Source organism: Pseudorca crassidens, chromosome 15 (genome assembly GCF_039906515.1).
Source record: "Pseudorca crassidens isolate mPseCra1 chromosome 15, mPseCra1.hap1, whole genome shotgun sequence".
In the NCBI taxonomy this organism is placed as follows: Eukaryota; Metazoa; Chordata; class Mammalia; order Artiodactyla; family Delphinidae; genus Pseudorca; species Pseudorca crassidens.
This window is the reverse complement of record NC_090310.1, coordinates 38,170,021-38,185,630: the sequence shown is the minus strand read 5'-3', so window position 1 is coordinate 38,185,630 and position 15,610 is coordinate 38,170,021. Positions and strand designations below refer to the sequence as shown.

General features: G+C 61.8%; 1 protein-coding gene across 18 annotated transcripts in view; it reads left to right on the top strand.

Annotated features, from left to right (window-relative positions):
* Positions 1-15,610, top strand: part of CACNA1H (calcium voltage-gated channel subunit alpha1 H) — a 63,122-nt gene that overhangs the window by 20,887 nt on the left and 26,625 nt on the right. The gene's annotated exons all lie outside the window — the stretch shown is intronic.

Genomic DNA, 15,610 nt, shown 5'->3' with positions numbered 1-15,610 from the left:
CCAGGCAGGCTGCCCCTGTCTGTTCACTTGGTCCAAGGACCTGGAGTAGTCCCTACACACAGTAGTTGCTCAGTAGAAGATTGAGTGAGGCAGAGGAGCTCTTGGGCTAGTTCAGGAAACTTCCTGGAGGAAGAGCCCTCGGCATGGGTTTTGAGGGATGGATAGGAGTCTTCCCAAGGCAGGAAGGTAGATGGGTATTGCAGGCAACAGACTTACTGGGACTGGACCCAGGAGGTCACATCAGGCAGGTGTGTCCCACTGCCTGCGTCACAAAGGGTCTGGGTCCTCCCCATTGCCCCATCATCCCCGCCCCCCACAGCCTGGGCTGTGCCCCTGGGTCCTCTGTCTACACCTGGCCTGGGGCTACCATGCTTCAGGGACATCCTGTTGGCTGTCCAGGGGATGGTGTCCCTGTGGCTGGGCCGCTGCCCCTCTGGTCAAGTGGCATGCCCCATTCGTGGGCTCCCATTTGGTGCTTTCCACTTCCCTGCAAATTGGCCAACATAATGGCTCAGTTGGGTTCTCAGCTTAAAGAATTTCAGCCCATTAAACGCAAATACTGTGCCATTTGAAATGTTTGTGCTGGGGCCCGCCCCTCTGATGGTATTGAGCGCGCCCCCCCCCCCACAGCTCTAATTAGCATCCGATGGAGCTTGCAGTGCCATCCCGCCCCCCATCCGAATGTCTCCCGCCCTTGTCTCGGCGTGTGGGGGTCCTGGGGGTCCCGGGCTGAGCACGTGCTGATGTTTTGGAAACGCCACAGCCCCAGACCCCACCTGCCTGTACTCGTGGCTTTTCTGGAAGCTCTGAGGGCCCAGTTGTGCGTGGCCTGCCTGGGTTGGGTCTCTGTTGGGTCTGGGGGCCTGTACCTGTAGAGTCGGCGGTCGGCCACCTCTGCCTCTGGCAGCACAGGGAGCCCTGTCTGTGTGTGTGACCCAAGGTGCTGGGACTTCCTGTGGGATGAGGGGAAGGCAGCTTTGGCACTGAGGGTGGGGTGGGGCCACACCAGAGACTGCTGGCCCAGCTGCTCTGGGAGGCCAAGGGTGGGGTCTTCAGTGGGGCAGGTGGCCCCCAGTCATAGGCAGCAGGAAGCAGGGACCAAGTCTGTGTGTCTGGGAATGATTCCAGACACAAGAGCTTGGGACGAGGGACACAGGGTTGAGTGTCCACTGGGGCCTGGGGCTGGGCCGGGCCTGGGGCTGGGCCAGGCCTGGGTTCTCTGTGACCTGGTAGGTGACGTGCCCTGAGCCTTGGTTTATCCACTGGGAAAACTTCAGTGTTGGGAGGGCCCCCTGCAACAGGGGAGTCCCCAAGGTCCAGCTGTCTGTCTGGGCGACCAGAAACCGCCTCCCCCACCAAGCCACTAGGCCAAGTCTCTTCACCCAGCTAATGGAGCTTATGGGACAGGGCATCACGGCCATGCCGCCCCCCCCCCCTGCCCAGGAGCTCCCAGCCAGGGGACAGGAAGGGTCTCCCAAGTATGTGGTGGCACTTGCTGTATTTGTCTGCACAGGGTGACTGTGACAAAGCACCACAGACAGGGCAGCTCAAACAACAGATGTTTATTTCCTCCCAGTCCTGGAGGCTGGACGTCCAAGATCAGGGCTGCTTTCTCCCGAGGCGCCTCTCTCTAGGCTAGTAAAGGGCCGTCTCCTCTGTCCTCACGTGGCCTTCCTTCAGTAGGTATCTGTGTCCCAATCTCCTCTTTTTATAAGGTACAGTCAGATGGCATTAGAACCCACCGTAATGATCTCATTTTCCCTTCATCACTTCTTTACAGATTCATCTACAAATAACAATCACATTCTGAGGTCCTGGGGGTAGTGTATGAATTAGGAGGGGCCACAATTCAGTTCACACCAGGGAGGGCTGGGGGCCGGGGCCAAGAGGGGTCTCGAGTGAGAGGGAACAGCCCATGGGGGTATCCAGGCGGGGAAGGTGGCCGCGACCTGGGCCAGAACGTGACCCTCACACTTGAGGTAAACGTGACTCTGACCCATGGTCAGGACTGTGCTCTGTTCTGTCCAACCCCCACCCCACAGCCCCGCACAGCAGGGGACCACCGGCCCTGAACTTTGGGCAGGATCTCCAAGGATGCCAGTGGTGGCGGTAGTGTGTAAATGTCATGGTCAGGTGCTGGGCGGAGGGGGAGCAGCGGGGCACCCGGTGGCCCTGGAGGGGCAGCGGCCTTGGGAGGTGCGGGGAGACAGCAGTACTGGGACACTGAGCCCAGGTCCAGTTACTTTCATTTTGAAATTGACTTTCTGAGGGTTTGGGTCTTCTTTTTAAAATGTCACTGCTGTTAATAACAGAGGCAGGGCTGAGGCTGGACACCTGGCATCCCAGCTCTATCCATTTTTACCCAAGATCCTGGGGGAATCTTGACCACCAGAAAGTTTGGAAAGGTGCCCGGGGGCTGGTGGTGAAGGTGTCTGGTCCCATCTGTGGTGGGGCGGGGGGGGCTCCAGGGTACCTGACCTCAGCCTTGAGGGGCCGTTCTCCTGTTCCACACCCCACCCCCACCCCAGAACAGGCCCTGGCTGACCCAGCCCTCAGCGCAGGGAGCCTGGGTGAACCCGGCATGTACCAGGTGCTGTGGGAGAGCAGGCAGGCCCCTGGCAGGCCAGGGCTGGCCTTCCTCCTCCTTAATAAGTGCCCGGTTGCTGGGCAACACTCATGGGGAAGCTGGGTTTGCAGAGAGCCGCCAGCGTGGGGTGTGGGCACAGGGTTGGCGCCTGCTGCGGAGCTGCCCGGGTGCCTGCTGTTGGGGTGACCAGGTACTGCGTGTGCAGAGATATATGTCCACACTTGAGTGTGTTCCCACCACGGTCACCAGGCTTCCCGGGTGTGAGCTGAGTCTTAACACAGAGGGTCAGACTGTGGCGTTACTGTCCAAGTGTGCAGAAGCATGAGGGACTCAGCTGCCGGGGGTCCCGCGCTTGGCGGGCAGAGCAGGGGGAGGCCAGGATGAGGAGGGCTGTGGGGGCCCAGCAGGGGGGCCCCAGGTGCGCTCACCCCAGTTCCCCCGTGGGAAGGAGCCTCCTGTAGCCAGCCTTCTGCAGACCCTGGGCCCCCTCTCTGGGGATGGCCTGCCGGCTGGGGAGGCAGGGCACTCCAGACCACGTTCCCATGGAAGGAGTGAGCAGTCCCCCGGGGTCGCTAATTCCGGCCGCGGGCAGCTGTGCAGTGGCGCTGAGGCAGTTATTTCTGGCCTGGAGAATTCCTGCCCAGAGCAGGCCCCACAAGCCTGTCCCTTCAGCGGGGCGGTCATCTTCCCGAGGGGCCCCTCCTGGCCCCTCCTGGCTCTGTGCCCCCTGCCCACGCCTTTCCCTTCCAAGGTCCATGGGCTGTGCAGAGCCCCCCACAGAGAGACCAAGATGGGCGGAGGTGTGGCTGGAAGGAGGCCTCACCAGCGTTCGATCCCAGGACAGAGGCAGCCTGGGGGGACAGTTCCTGAGCCTTCAGCTGCTCCCAGCAGGAGCCACGCCAGAGCCATGACCTGGAGCTCCATCAAGAAAGCTGGAAATGAGGGAGAGAATAGGGGCTGGGGGTTGGCTTCACTTTCAGGCAGCAACCTTCCTTGACAGTGGGGTGGGGGGGGCGGCGGCTCTGGGCCCCCAGGGCACTTGTGCATGCTGCCACCAAGTGGCTGACGGGGTCTTCACAAGGTTCCATGGCCTACACAGGGGCTTCTTGCCGGCATGGTGATTGGAGGTGGAGACAGGGCACTTTTCCACTTAATTATGCCTTGAAAAACTCCCGAATCCAGCTCTTTATTAAGAGCTGAATAGAGACGTTAGCACTCTTCCTAATTAGCATGGTCCTTAGAATCCCGTGCAATTAGGGAGCTGTGGGCATGTGCTCTGCTCCTAGGTGTCCTGTAGTCCTGGGGGTGGGGATCTTCCTCCCTGAGAAATATGACCGCTAGGCCTTCGGGGCCACCATCTGGAAGATGCGCACGTGTGTGTGTGTGTGTGTGTGTGTGTGCGCGCGCGCGCGCGCGCGCGCAAGAGCATGTGTATATGTGTGTGATGGTGTGTGTGCGTGATTATGTGTTTGGTGTACAGATGTGTGAGCGTGTACATGCAGTCCTGCTCGGATGCACGCCTGGACTGTGTATGGCTCGCAGGAACAGGCAGAGTACAGACATGCGCACACCCAGCACACACAGGGGCACAGGCTCACTCTTGCTGGGGCCTGGCTTTTGTGGGCTGCACCCGCCCCCTGGCCCTACCTGACTGGAGTCGAGGGGCTGCCCACTGTCCCGTTGCCCTGCTTGCCCTTCCCGTGGCACATGGGTGCGGACCACCAGGGTGAGAACAGTGCTTTGCCCGGATTAGCTCAGAAATCTCACAGGTGGTGGGGGTGGGGGTGGGGGTGGGGGCTCTGCGCCCAAGCTGCTCAGGATGACGGGGCAATTCAGACCCAGTGTCCTGGTGCTGGAGACCTGGGTCACGTCCTGCAGGCCCGAGTGCCCAGGGGACTGGGGGAGGGGTTCCGTGCAGACCTGGGTCAGAGCTGGCTTCCAGAGGAGCCTCTGGGCACAGCTCCGGAAGCCTCTTAGGGCCGCTGGCCCAGGGAGAAGCTCTCAGGAACACACTTGGGTCCAGGAGGAGAAAGAACGTTCCAGCAGCCTTGGCCAGCCACTTGTGGGGCGGTGAGCTCCCATCACTGGGGGGGGGGGGGGGCGGCGGGCTCCCGTGGGGAGTGGGCTTGCAGCCCCCCAGCTTCCCAGGGAGGTTGCCCTCCCAGGGACAGCTCAGCCCCGAGTCCCCCCCGCGTGACCTCGATCTTCAGCTGAGAACAAACAGCTCCATGTTTGGCTGACTCTCCTCGCTCCCCACCCGGCTGAGTAGAACTAGTGAGTCACACGGGCCCAGACTGTGGTGGGGGGACCAGGGTGGGGGGAGGCCAGATCCCTGCAGCAGGGGTCAGAGCAGAGGGACAGTCAGGGGAGGCCAACGGATGCCGCCTGGGCACAGGGGCCAGGAGAGCCCGCAGGTGGGACCCTCGCCCGCCTTGGTCCTCATGGTCTGCTCCTGACCCAGACCCCTGCCCCGCGTGACCACGGCAGGCCCCTGGCCCCCCGGGACGGAGCAGGAGGAGAGTGGGGTACTGTGCCCCACAGTGGCCTGGATGGATCCTGTTGCTGCGATGCTGGGTGAGCTGCGTCCAGGGAGTTCTAGGATAGGCAGGCAGACCTGTGCTTCCGAGGGGCACGAGTGGCCTCTGGGGACTGGCAGTCGTCTGTCCCCACAGATGTGGATGAGGGGGCAACTTGGAGCTGCCCATGGAAGACTGGGGCCCTTCCATGTGCAGAGCTGCTGTGGGCAGGGAGGGGGCCGACGGGCCCCTTTTATTTCTAACTTCAAATTACTCTGCCTGCAACTGCCATGAGGCCACACACCCTGCTCCTCACTGGTCCCTTGGGTCCCCCTCCTGCCCTCCCCACTTCTCAGACACTAACAGGATCCCTCTGGACCCCACCCCCTCCCCAAATTAAAACCCTGTGGTGGCTTCCTGTGGGCAGGTGGTGGAGACTGGGAGCTGAACTGAGGGGGTCCCTGGGCTGCAGGAGCCCCCGCCAGCCCTAAGCTGACCCAGGTCCCCCTCACCTGTTAGCAGCTTGTCGTCATGGCAACGGCGTCAGGGGAAAGGGAAACTTCCTTCTATCATGTCCTGAGCTGCCCCCTCCCTCTCCCCCTCAGAGGCCCCTTGGGAGACCCACCTTGCTCTTTCCTGGCCTTGGGATGGCCGTGCTCAGGCCCTGCTCTGGAAGTCTCTCGGGCACCAGTGGCTCCCACACCCTGTTGGGTTTGTCACCTGACTCTTGAGACAGGTCCTATATGGCACAGTGGGCTTGAGTCCCTGGCAGCTGGCTTTGTTCTGAGCCCTTGGGGGCAGACACCTGCTCCCCACCAGGCCCTGGAGTCAGGACCCCTCCACGTTAGGAGGATCAGCACACCCTCAGGGGCAGGGGCCCTGCTTCTATGTCCCTGCAGGTAGTGGCCTGGGCACCCCCCAGGGAATGAAGGCAGCTGGCCTGGCTCACCCGCCAAGCTGCAGCTGAGGGGTGTAGCTGCAGAGGTGTCTGTGTCCACTTGGGGGGCTCCTGGTGGACGCAGCACAGCTGTGTTGGGGCCCCTTTGCCACCCAGATCCCCTTGTTTCAACCTGCCGGTCTTGGCCATGCTGGCCTGTCTCCCCTGTCTGCAGTCCAGCGTGCGTGAACATGTGCATGTGTGTACACACATGTGCCAGGTGACCCAGATGCCTGTTCTGTCCCACTGTCTGGAGACCCCCAAATCTGCAGGAGAACATCCTGCCCCTGGCAGGGCCCCATCACTGTAGTAGGAACCTTAATTAATGAATTACTTCGCTAACTAATTAGCCAAGAGTGCTTGTGGAAGAACTGTCTCCAGCCTCTGGGGAAGGTGCATGTGCCCTGGGGTGCTGCACTGGTGCTACAAGTGAGACCAGACCCCCAGGCCAGGGCAGAAACGTTCAGGTTTCAGGGGTCTGTCTCTGCCTAGACCCTCTGGCTGCATGTGGAGGCTGGCAGCGGGGAAATGGGCCAAAGCCCACCCTGGGGTGGGGGAAGGCAGGCATACACAGGCCTCCATGCACACCCTCTGCCCTCTTAGTGCTGAGGGGGTTCAGTCCCAGGCTCCCAGGAAGCCCCCAGGCTGCCACACGGGCAGAATACCTGCCAGGGCCCTGAGACCAGGGAGCAGATCCCTGCCTGAGGGTCCAGCCTGAGTCCCTGGAGGTTTGGGCATCACTTGCAGAGGAAGGGGTGGAGACCCCCAGAGGTGGGGATCTGCTGAGGCCCTGGAGTGCAGGCCTGGAGCCCTGGGCCCTGCTGGGACCTGGGGGGTGCACGAAGGGCCAGGCCCAGCCCTGGGGATACCCATGCTGACAGCCAGGGTGGATGCCAAACGGCATGGCCTCAGCACCACGTGTGCAGCTGCTGCCCTGCCTTTGAAGGCGGCGGAGGGTCCCCCATGTCCAAGGAGCCCTGCTCTCGCTTGGTCAGGCTCAGCCCCTGCCTGTTGGGTATCAGCTGCAGCCCCAGCCCCGTCTCATCCACACCCGTGAGCTGCTGACCCTGGGCAACCCTGAGCTCTGGATGCCCCGCCCTGCCCCACCCCTCCCATTCCCACAGGCTGCACTGCCCTTGGGCCTGCCCATGGGAGGCACGTTTCAAACAGCATCACCCAAGATGAAGTTCACATATCATAAAATTAGCCACTATAAAGTGAACGGTTCAGGGACATTTAGTACATTAACAATGTGGCCGATCACTACGTCTCCCTAATTCTGGAATATTTTCTCATCTCAAAGGGACCCCCGCCCACCTTCTGCCAGCGCCTGGCACCCACTGATTCACTGCCTCAGGATTTGCCAGTTCTGGGTGTTTCATACAAATGGAACCATACAAAACATGGCCTTTGTGTCTGGGCTCTCGCTCACCATATTTTTAAGGCGCATCTGTGTTGTCACAGGTGTCGGTACTTCACTCCTCTTCATGGCTGAGTAACGCTCCAGTGCACAGATGGACCACACTCTGTCCATTTGCCTCTTAGACCTTGGGGTTGTCCCCACCTTTTGGCTGCTGTGAATGCGTGTGTATGTGTGTTAATCACTGGTTTTCAGGTCTTTTGGGTGTGAACTTGGACTGTGTGGGGACTTAGGGTTTAGCCGTCTGAGGAACTTCCAGGTGGTTGACTCCTCATCTCCCAGCCTCCCGGGTGTCCAGAGTGGGAGCTGCACTTGGACGGTGGCCATAGGTCCTGCCAGGAGCCTTCTGAGGTCTATGTGAGCTGGTGGTCCACAGAGGGCCCTGCTGGCCAGCTCAGCCATCACCATCCTGCCTGCTCCTCTGGGGGGTGCTCAGAACAGCCTGGGCGGAGGCCATCACAGGGCCACGGTCGTGGGTCTGGGGTGTGTGCCACCGGTCCTTCAGTGGGGTTCCTGCCAGTGTGAGGCTGATTAGGGCATCCTCTCTTGTTAGTGGTGTGTGTATCAGATTAAAAAAAAAAAAACAACGCAGCTCTCTGTTCAGATACTGGCAAGGGGAGGCTGTTGTGAGTCTCCTTCCGTGGCAATGTTGGGAGATGTGGGTCACCGCCTGAGGGGCAGAGCAGGAGGCCCGTGGTCTCCCGCTGCCCTGGTGAGCATGGGGCTAAGTGTGTCTGCTTTGGGTGGGTGGGTAGCCCCAAAGCCAGGAAACTGGTCTGTCAACAGCCCACACGGGCCACAGCGCCTGGACTTCCTGACACCTCACCTTTGTCATTGCACCAACAATGCACGACTACAGTGTCCCCCTTCCTCTCCCCTGTCCTGGCCCCATCTTACCTCACCCGCAGCGGGCCACGTTCTCCCTGCAGTGAGGCTTCTGGACCTTTGCAGAGCTTGGCGTGCACGTTGCAAAGCAGCCTCCTGTGTTGCGCATTCTCCATAATGGGTCCCCTGTTCCCCACCGTGGGCTTTTCCTGCTCCATCGCAGGACGTGTTTGTGCTGATAGGACAGCACTGCCGCCTCCCTCACATTGAGACATTCGACGTGTTGGTCTTGGGATCGCAGATGCTGCTGCCTGGTGTGTGGTGGGCCCCCTGCACCTGGGCTGTGGACCTCAGGGTATCTGGGCCCACAGCCTCGGTGGGTCCGGGAATTGCCCGGTTCTTGGTGAACGTGTGGACAGAGGGCTCAGTTCTGGGGGCCGTGCTGTGCCAGGAGGGGGCCGGTCCTGGGGTCTCCCATGCCTCCCACTGATCCTCTGTCGCGGCTGGCTTGGGCCCCGTGGGGTATCGGGGCCCCGGGGCTGTCATTTTGCCTCAGCCAAGGCCTTAGGGCATGGGCGCACTCACGCCCCCTCCTCAGTGGTCCAGCTGGTTCTTCCGCAAGACGCAGGAAGACAGTGCTTCCTCCCCCATAAATAAACATGTGCTTTCTTCCTCCAGCAGATTGGAAGCGCAAGGTTGAGTGCTTCCAGAGATGAAACCTGGGGCCACGTGGGCGTGCCGGCTGAAGGTGCCCGGGCGCAGAGCAGCAGGGAAGGGGCGGCCGCAGGGCCCCCTCCCCCAGGGCAGGGAAGGTTTTACCCACCAGGGCCCGCCTCCCCAGGCTGTGTGTCTACAGGCAGGTCTGGTGTAGGTCCGGTCGGGAGCCCCAGGACCAGCCTGGTGTCCACCCTTCAAGCTGGTCCTCACATCTCCCTGTCCGTTGGGGCAGCTCATCCATACCACACAGGAGGTCACGGCGCTGGATGTTGGGGTGGGTTTGGAAGCCCAGCCATCTCCGGCTCCCCACCCATGCACAGCAGCCCCGAGGGCCTCCCATATGGTGTGTCCAGCTTGGTCCTGCCTGTCTGCTAGGGGTCGAAATCACCTAGAGCCACCTCTTTCGTATGTGTGTCCTGGGCCCTGGCAGTGCGGGGAGGACGGGGCTTGGACGGCTGCTGTGGGAATAGGGCAGACAGCAGGGGGAGAGAGGGGGTTGCCACGGTGGTCCCAGCTCAAGCCACTGTGGCCTGCCTGGGTGGTGGCCATGGCCATGGTGAGGAGGGCACAGGTGCTGACCCAGGCGTCCTGAGTCGGGGGCTCTGGGCCACCCTACCCTGGGCTCCCATTTTCCTGCTGCCGGGATCCCTCTGCTGCATCACTGGCCTGGGCACGTGGACACTCATGTGGTCTGTCGAGGGTTGGGTGGGCCTAAGGGAGCTGAGCTGGCCCAGCAGCTTGCTATGGGGAGCAGCCAGCTCAGGCCTTCTCATCCTCCTGAGAGCTTTGCCTCTGTGTTATCTCACGATGGCCATGGGGGGAGCATGGCCTGTGGGGTCAAGGCCTCGTTCCTACACAGCCCTGTGTGGGGGCCACTGTGACTGGAGGGGCCTGACTTCAGCCACTTCTGGAGACCCCTCCCTGCGGCCCTCGAGCCATCGTATTCCCCGTTGGTTTGTGGCTCTGGGTCCTGGAGCGGTGTCTCCTGATGAGGGACGCCGAGCTCCGCTGTCTGTCTCCTGGTGACAGCATCCAGCCCTTTGTCCCGCAGATCCTGCTTGCGTCCTCAGCATCCACAGCATGGGGAAGACATAACGTCCCCTCCCTCCGTGTGTCTGGGGCCAGCAGGGGGAGGGGCCGAGGTGGCCTTCATCAGGATGAGGGACGGGATGGGGGATACTTTATAGAAGGGGGTCTGGGAGAATCTCAGCATCTGAAAAGTGACTGTTGTCACCCCTGTTTTACAGGTAGGGAAACAGGCTAAGAAAGGGTGAGGGGTGGCTGGTGGTAGAATTGGGGGTCGGGTTCTCATCCCCGGACTCATGGAGTGAGAGATGGCCCATCTGTGGGCCCCAGAGACCCTGAGCCAGCAGGTCTGGGTGGGCTGTGGGCAGCTGCGTAATAATGAGAATTTGGTTTGGGGGGTCCAGGACCACCCTTTGGGCCACACCACCTTAAACCACACAGGCTTCGGGGACCCCCACCCTGTTCCAGGACCCTGGAGGCCACCATCATTGGTGAGAGACAGTGGCATGGCTGCCAGTGGGGTGCTGGCAGCCCCTGACGTGTGCTGATTGGCCTCAAGCCCCTTCTGGCCTCCACACACACTCCCCGCACGCCAGCTCCCCACCTCGCGGCATCATAGTGCAGAGATGACCATGTCTGCCCTGCTGCCCTCTGGGGTGTCCCCACTTCCGAGCTGGCTTCCAGGCGGGCCAGTGCCATGTTCCAAGCAGCCCTTGGTGTGCTTTTAACCATCTGGAAGTCCAGGAATAAGAAAGAACGTGGAACTAGAAACTCTGGAGTGGTGTGCCGCAAAACCTAGGCCCTGGGTGAGCAGGCCCTCTGGCTGCTGGGCGAGTGCCTCTCCCCAGCCCTGAGCTTGCTGGGACGTGGCCACTTCAGCACCACGGACAGCGGCCACCATCCCTCTTGGCCTCCTGGCCCTCGGGGCGGGCATCGGATTTGTTTGGGGTGCATTGCTGTCATGGTCTGGGAGACCATGGAGCCAGCACCTGCTCTGCACTGACTGGGGGAGGCTGGCCCACGGGCATGGCTGCTGGGGTGGGAAGGTGGGTCAGTCCTTGCTGAGCCCCACCGAGGCTGCAGAAATGAGAAGGGAGGGAGGAGGGAGGAGACCGGAAGGAGGCTGATGCTGGGACAGGTCGGCCAAATGCTGGGAGGGCTTTGTGGGTGGAGTGTGGGACCCACGGGGGGGTACAGCATTTGAGGGGTCCCTGGACGGACCAGTGCTCTGCTCCCACTGCTGATCCGTGCTCTAGCCCTGGCTCTGGGCTCATTTCCACACCTCTCTGGGGACCAGTTTCTCGCAAGTCCCCAGCCTGGGGACAGGCTGCCCCAGGGAGAGTCACTCCATGCCCCACCCTGCCCAGGCTGGACACCAGGGGCCTGTTAGGCCAGGGGACATCCCTGGGTCCTAATGGGTCAAGGCCTAGGGTGGTCTAGGAACATGGGTCAGGGGGCTCTCTGCCCTTCTTTCAACCTCTGGACCTGGGCAGAGCCTTCCTGGCTATGGGGTCCCATGGAGAGACCCATGCCCCCAGCCCCTCTGTGTGTGGCCAGGCCTCAGGCAGCACCACAGCCCCCATGCCGTGCTGGCACAGCCGCCTCTTCCCAGCCACACATCAGCCTGGCTTCTCTGGACCCGCAGTGGAAATTGACTCTAATTTGTAGAATTTGGTTCAAAACCTAAAGGATTTTGAATTAAAACTCAGAAAATCCATCTGTGTAATTAAGCCTCTGGAAGTCAGTGGCCTTGTGATGAGAGTCCGGTTGGCACCGCCTGTCCTCAGCTGCCCACAAAGGCGTGACCAGGAAACGGCTGTGACGTGTGGGGCTGATGGAGCCTTCCCCCCACCGCTGGCGGATCCCCTCTCTGGGCAGGGCCAGTGGGACCCTGTGCGTGGGGAGCTCCTCCCTGGGCAGGGTGGCTCTAAGTGCTTCTCCTGTGTGCACTTTGCACAGAAAGACGAGCAGGACCCCAGGAGCTCGTCCCTCCCAGGGTGTTTGGGGTGGTGGGTGAGGGGGGCTGGGGTGTATCATAGAATAGTAACCCCAAAGGGGGCATGCTCATGAGGATGGATAGGGAACTTTCTGGGCTGTGCTGACCAGGTTGGTCACCCCAGCCACATGGACAGTGTCCCCACCTCACACACAAACCTGTGCTCATCCTGCTGCATGGGGTCACTGTGGCCGTGGAGGTTGTCCTGAGCCCCTAGGGCTTGCCTCCAGGGCAGGGGTGGCAGGTGGGGCCATGGGGCCAGTGGGGTCAGGAGAAAGCCGAGGTTGGTGGGTGGTTTTTGCTTGTTAGTGCTTTGGGAAGGTATCGAGGTAGGACCCCGGCCCAGGACCTCAAGCTGGGCTATCTTTGCAAGTTGCTGGGAGCCTAGTTTGTGGCTCTTGCTGGAGACTGGGCCCCCCTAGCCCCTGATCAAGTAACGTCTCATGGGTCCTGGCCCAGCCCAGCCCAGGGCTCCAGACATGCACTGCACCGTTGAGGACCAAGGTTCTTAGCTCTGCTCAACGCCAGCTCCGGGGTCTATGGTGATCCCAGAGTGGACATGGGCATGGGCCTGGGAGAAATCGGGCAGCAGGCTCGCGACATCAGTCTGAGATGAGGGGCATGAAGCTGGTGGAAGAAGGGAAGAGCTGAGGGCTCAGAGGCAGGCTAGGCTGGGCTGGGCTGGGCTGGAAACCCTGATGCTCCTGGATGGAGCAGGATGTTCGCCATGTGGGAGGTGGGAGCTGGCCCGGCAGAAGCACTCGGGGTCAGGGGAGAGCTCGAAGAAGTAGGGCAAGGAAGGAGGGTCCCAGGACCCAGGAGCAGACAGTCCCCACACCCCCACTGCCTGTATGGGCAAACTGAGGGCCCAGGCTGCTCTGTGCTGTCTCCCTGCAGGGGTTGCGGGGGGGCCACGTGCCTGCAAGACCAAGGGTCCAGCCAGGCCTGGGGAGCATCTGAGCCTCGTGCGCCCAGACCCAGAGCTGCCTGCTCCCTGCTGTGTGGCAGTGTCCTCGCTGGTGGGACTGGGGGTGCTTGTCCTTCAGGCATGCCATCCACAGCTTTAGTGTTGAGAACCCACCCCCACTCCTGGGAGACAGACAATGACACCCTTGCAGCCCCTCTTCCAGAGGTGCTGTTTGCAGCAGTGAAGGACAGAGGAGCCGTGCGCAGCTCCCAGGGGCTGCAGCCGGCGGGGTCAGGACACGGGGAGAGCTGCGGTGCCCTAGGACTGGCTTCAGTGTGTGGCCTCAGCATCCCATGACACAGCCTGGGACCCACGCCCGGTGCCCTCGGGCGAGTCACCAGAGCTCCCAGTCTGTGCAGGGCGGGCTGGACTGGCTGGCGCACAGTAGGTGCACTATGGGTGTTTGGAGCAGCTTTCGGCTGCAGCTCTCTCCTCCCCCAACCCCACCCACGGGGACCTTGCAGCACCCACAGGCCCTGACTGTGCGCCGAGCCACCCTGCCAGCCCTTCTCAGCCAGCTCCCGTTGCGCTGTCACAGGCCTGTGGGGTTGGGCCCTCAGCGCTGTCTTAGCAGGACGCTGATTTCTGTTTTTCTGCAGCCGAATCACAGCAAAGGCACTTGTTACTGCTGAACCCATTAAGTGTAATTATGGTGCTCTCAGTGGGAACGGGTAATTACATTGGTGGCCCAGTGCCACACTGTGCAGTGTGCCAAGGGCCAGGGGCTTCAGAGCGGCAACTGTTGGCCCTGCCCTTGCAGGGAGGCAGGGGGAGAGGGGTCTGGGCGGGGCAGGCTGCCGGGCCCCACAAAGGAAGGACACACATGGCCTGGCCTTCCTCCTGCCCTGATCCCGGGGCCTGTACACCTGAATAAGCATGCAGGCCCTGAACCTCCCCAGGCCTTGTCCTTCCCTGACTCCAGTCACAGCACAGCCTCTGCCAGTTTGTGAGGTACCCTTGGCATCAGAGCTCCTCACAGGTGGGGCCGCATGGACCCCTGGCCCAGTGCCCACATGTGGTGGAGCATGGAGTGGGCACTCATGGCCCTGGGACTGACCTTCATTTTGGGGAGCAGGGCCCTGCTGCTTTGGTCACCTCGTTGATCCATGAGATACGCGTCCACCTACCCAGCTGGAGGAACACAGGGGAAACGGAGGGGCACCAAGGCTCCAGGTCACACAGCCAGTATGTGCTGCAGCCAAGGAACCTGAGGGTGGATGCGCTGTCCCTGTCATCCTGCCTCAGGCCCCTCAGCGCCGGGTGGGCTGGGGGCTGCAGGGCAGGGTGGGGACTGCAGGACGGGGTGGTCCCCAAGTGGGTAGGTGCAGGGTCTCAATACCAGGTTTCTCAGGCTGTCTACTGACACGCGGTGTTTTCCAAGTGCTGACTTCTCTCTCTTTAAAGGAAAGTCCCCCATCCACCCCGCACCAGCCCAGAGAAGACCTCTGGGGGCCTCCTGCTCGCGCCCTCACTCTCCCCAGCACAGGGCAGGACAGGCAGGCAGCCCCACAGAAAGCCCGCCTTGGAGGGTGAGGGTGGGTCGCGGTGGGAGGGGGTTCTTGACATGGGGGTGGTGTGTGGGGTACAAGGAATGCCTCCAGGGCCCTCCCATCTGACGGGCACTTACCTGCATCCAGGAGTTTGGGTGAAGCCCCAGTCCCCCAGCTGGGGATCCCCCCCACGCAGCCTATCCCCCATCGGGCAGCCCCTGGGTCACCTGCCTGGGGTGTGGGTCCCTTCCTCATACATGACACGGCCGGCCCACCACAGGGCTCCCCGATCTCCTGATGAGCCAACGGAAGCGAACATGGGGGTGCACCCCTGTCTGGAGACAGCCACTGAGGGCGTCATAGTCAAAGTAATGCCATGGCCTCTGTGGCGCCACGGTGCCACCTGGTGGCCACTCCCAGAATGGCTGAGCATTCTGGGATCCTGGGTGACTTTTCGTTCTGAGGGCCAGCGACCCCACAGGGTGGCCAGGTTCACACAGCACAAGGGGATGCAGCCCTGGCTGCTGGCCCGGCACCCTAAAGTCCTGGCTGGATACCCTCCTGCCAAAGGGAAGACTCTCCTGGACAGGACCCTTCACGGGCTGGCGGCTTCTACTCCCAGGACTAACTTGGGGCGGAGGGTGTCCTCACTCACCTGTCCTTCGTCCATGTCCCGGCCCCCTTCATCTGGGCACACAGTAGGGCTGCGGGTCCTCCGGGCCCAGGCACTGAGCTGGGCTCAAGTCCACATTGCTCATCGCCCATCGCTGTGGTCAGGGCGTTCTCCTTCTGCTGGGGTCACGGAGGGTTTCATGCAGGGCCAGGGGGAGAGGTCTTCAGGGCTGCCCTCATGAGGTGTCTGTGGTACTTGGGGTCCCAGCTGGACAGTGCTGGTGAGACTGCTAATTTGAGGGGCTGATCTCAGTTTAGGGCATCACAGTTGGGGGAGTCTGGCAGAGGGGCAGTGGCTGGCTTCCCGCCTCCATCCAGGGTCCTGCTGTACATGAGGGGTTGGCAGCAGTGTCCAGAGGCCGGTGTTGGGGGTCTGTCCCTCACTGCCCAGCTGATGGCCTGGGCACGGGGGCGCGGATTTTGAGGGACTGTCCCTGTGGCAGCTGTAGGGGGTGCT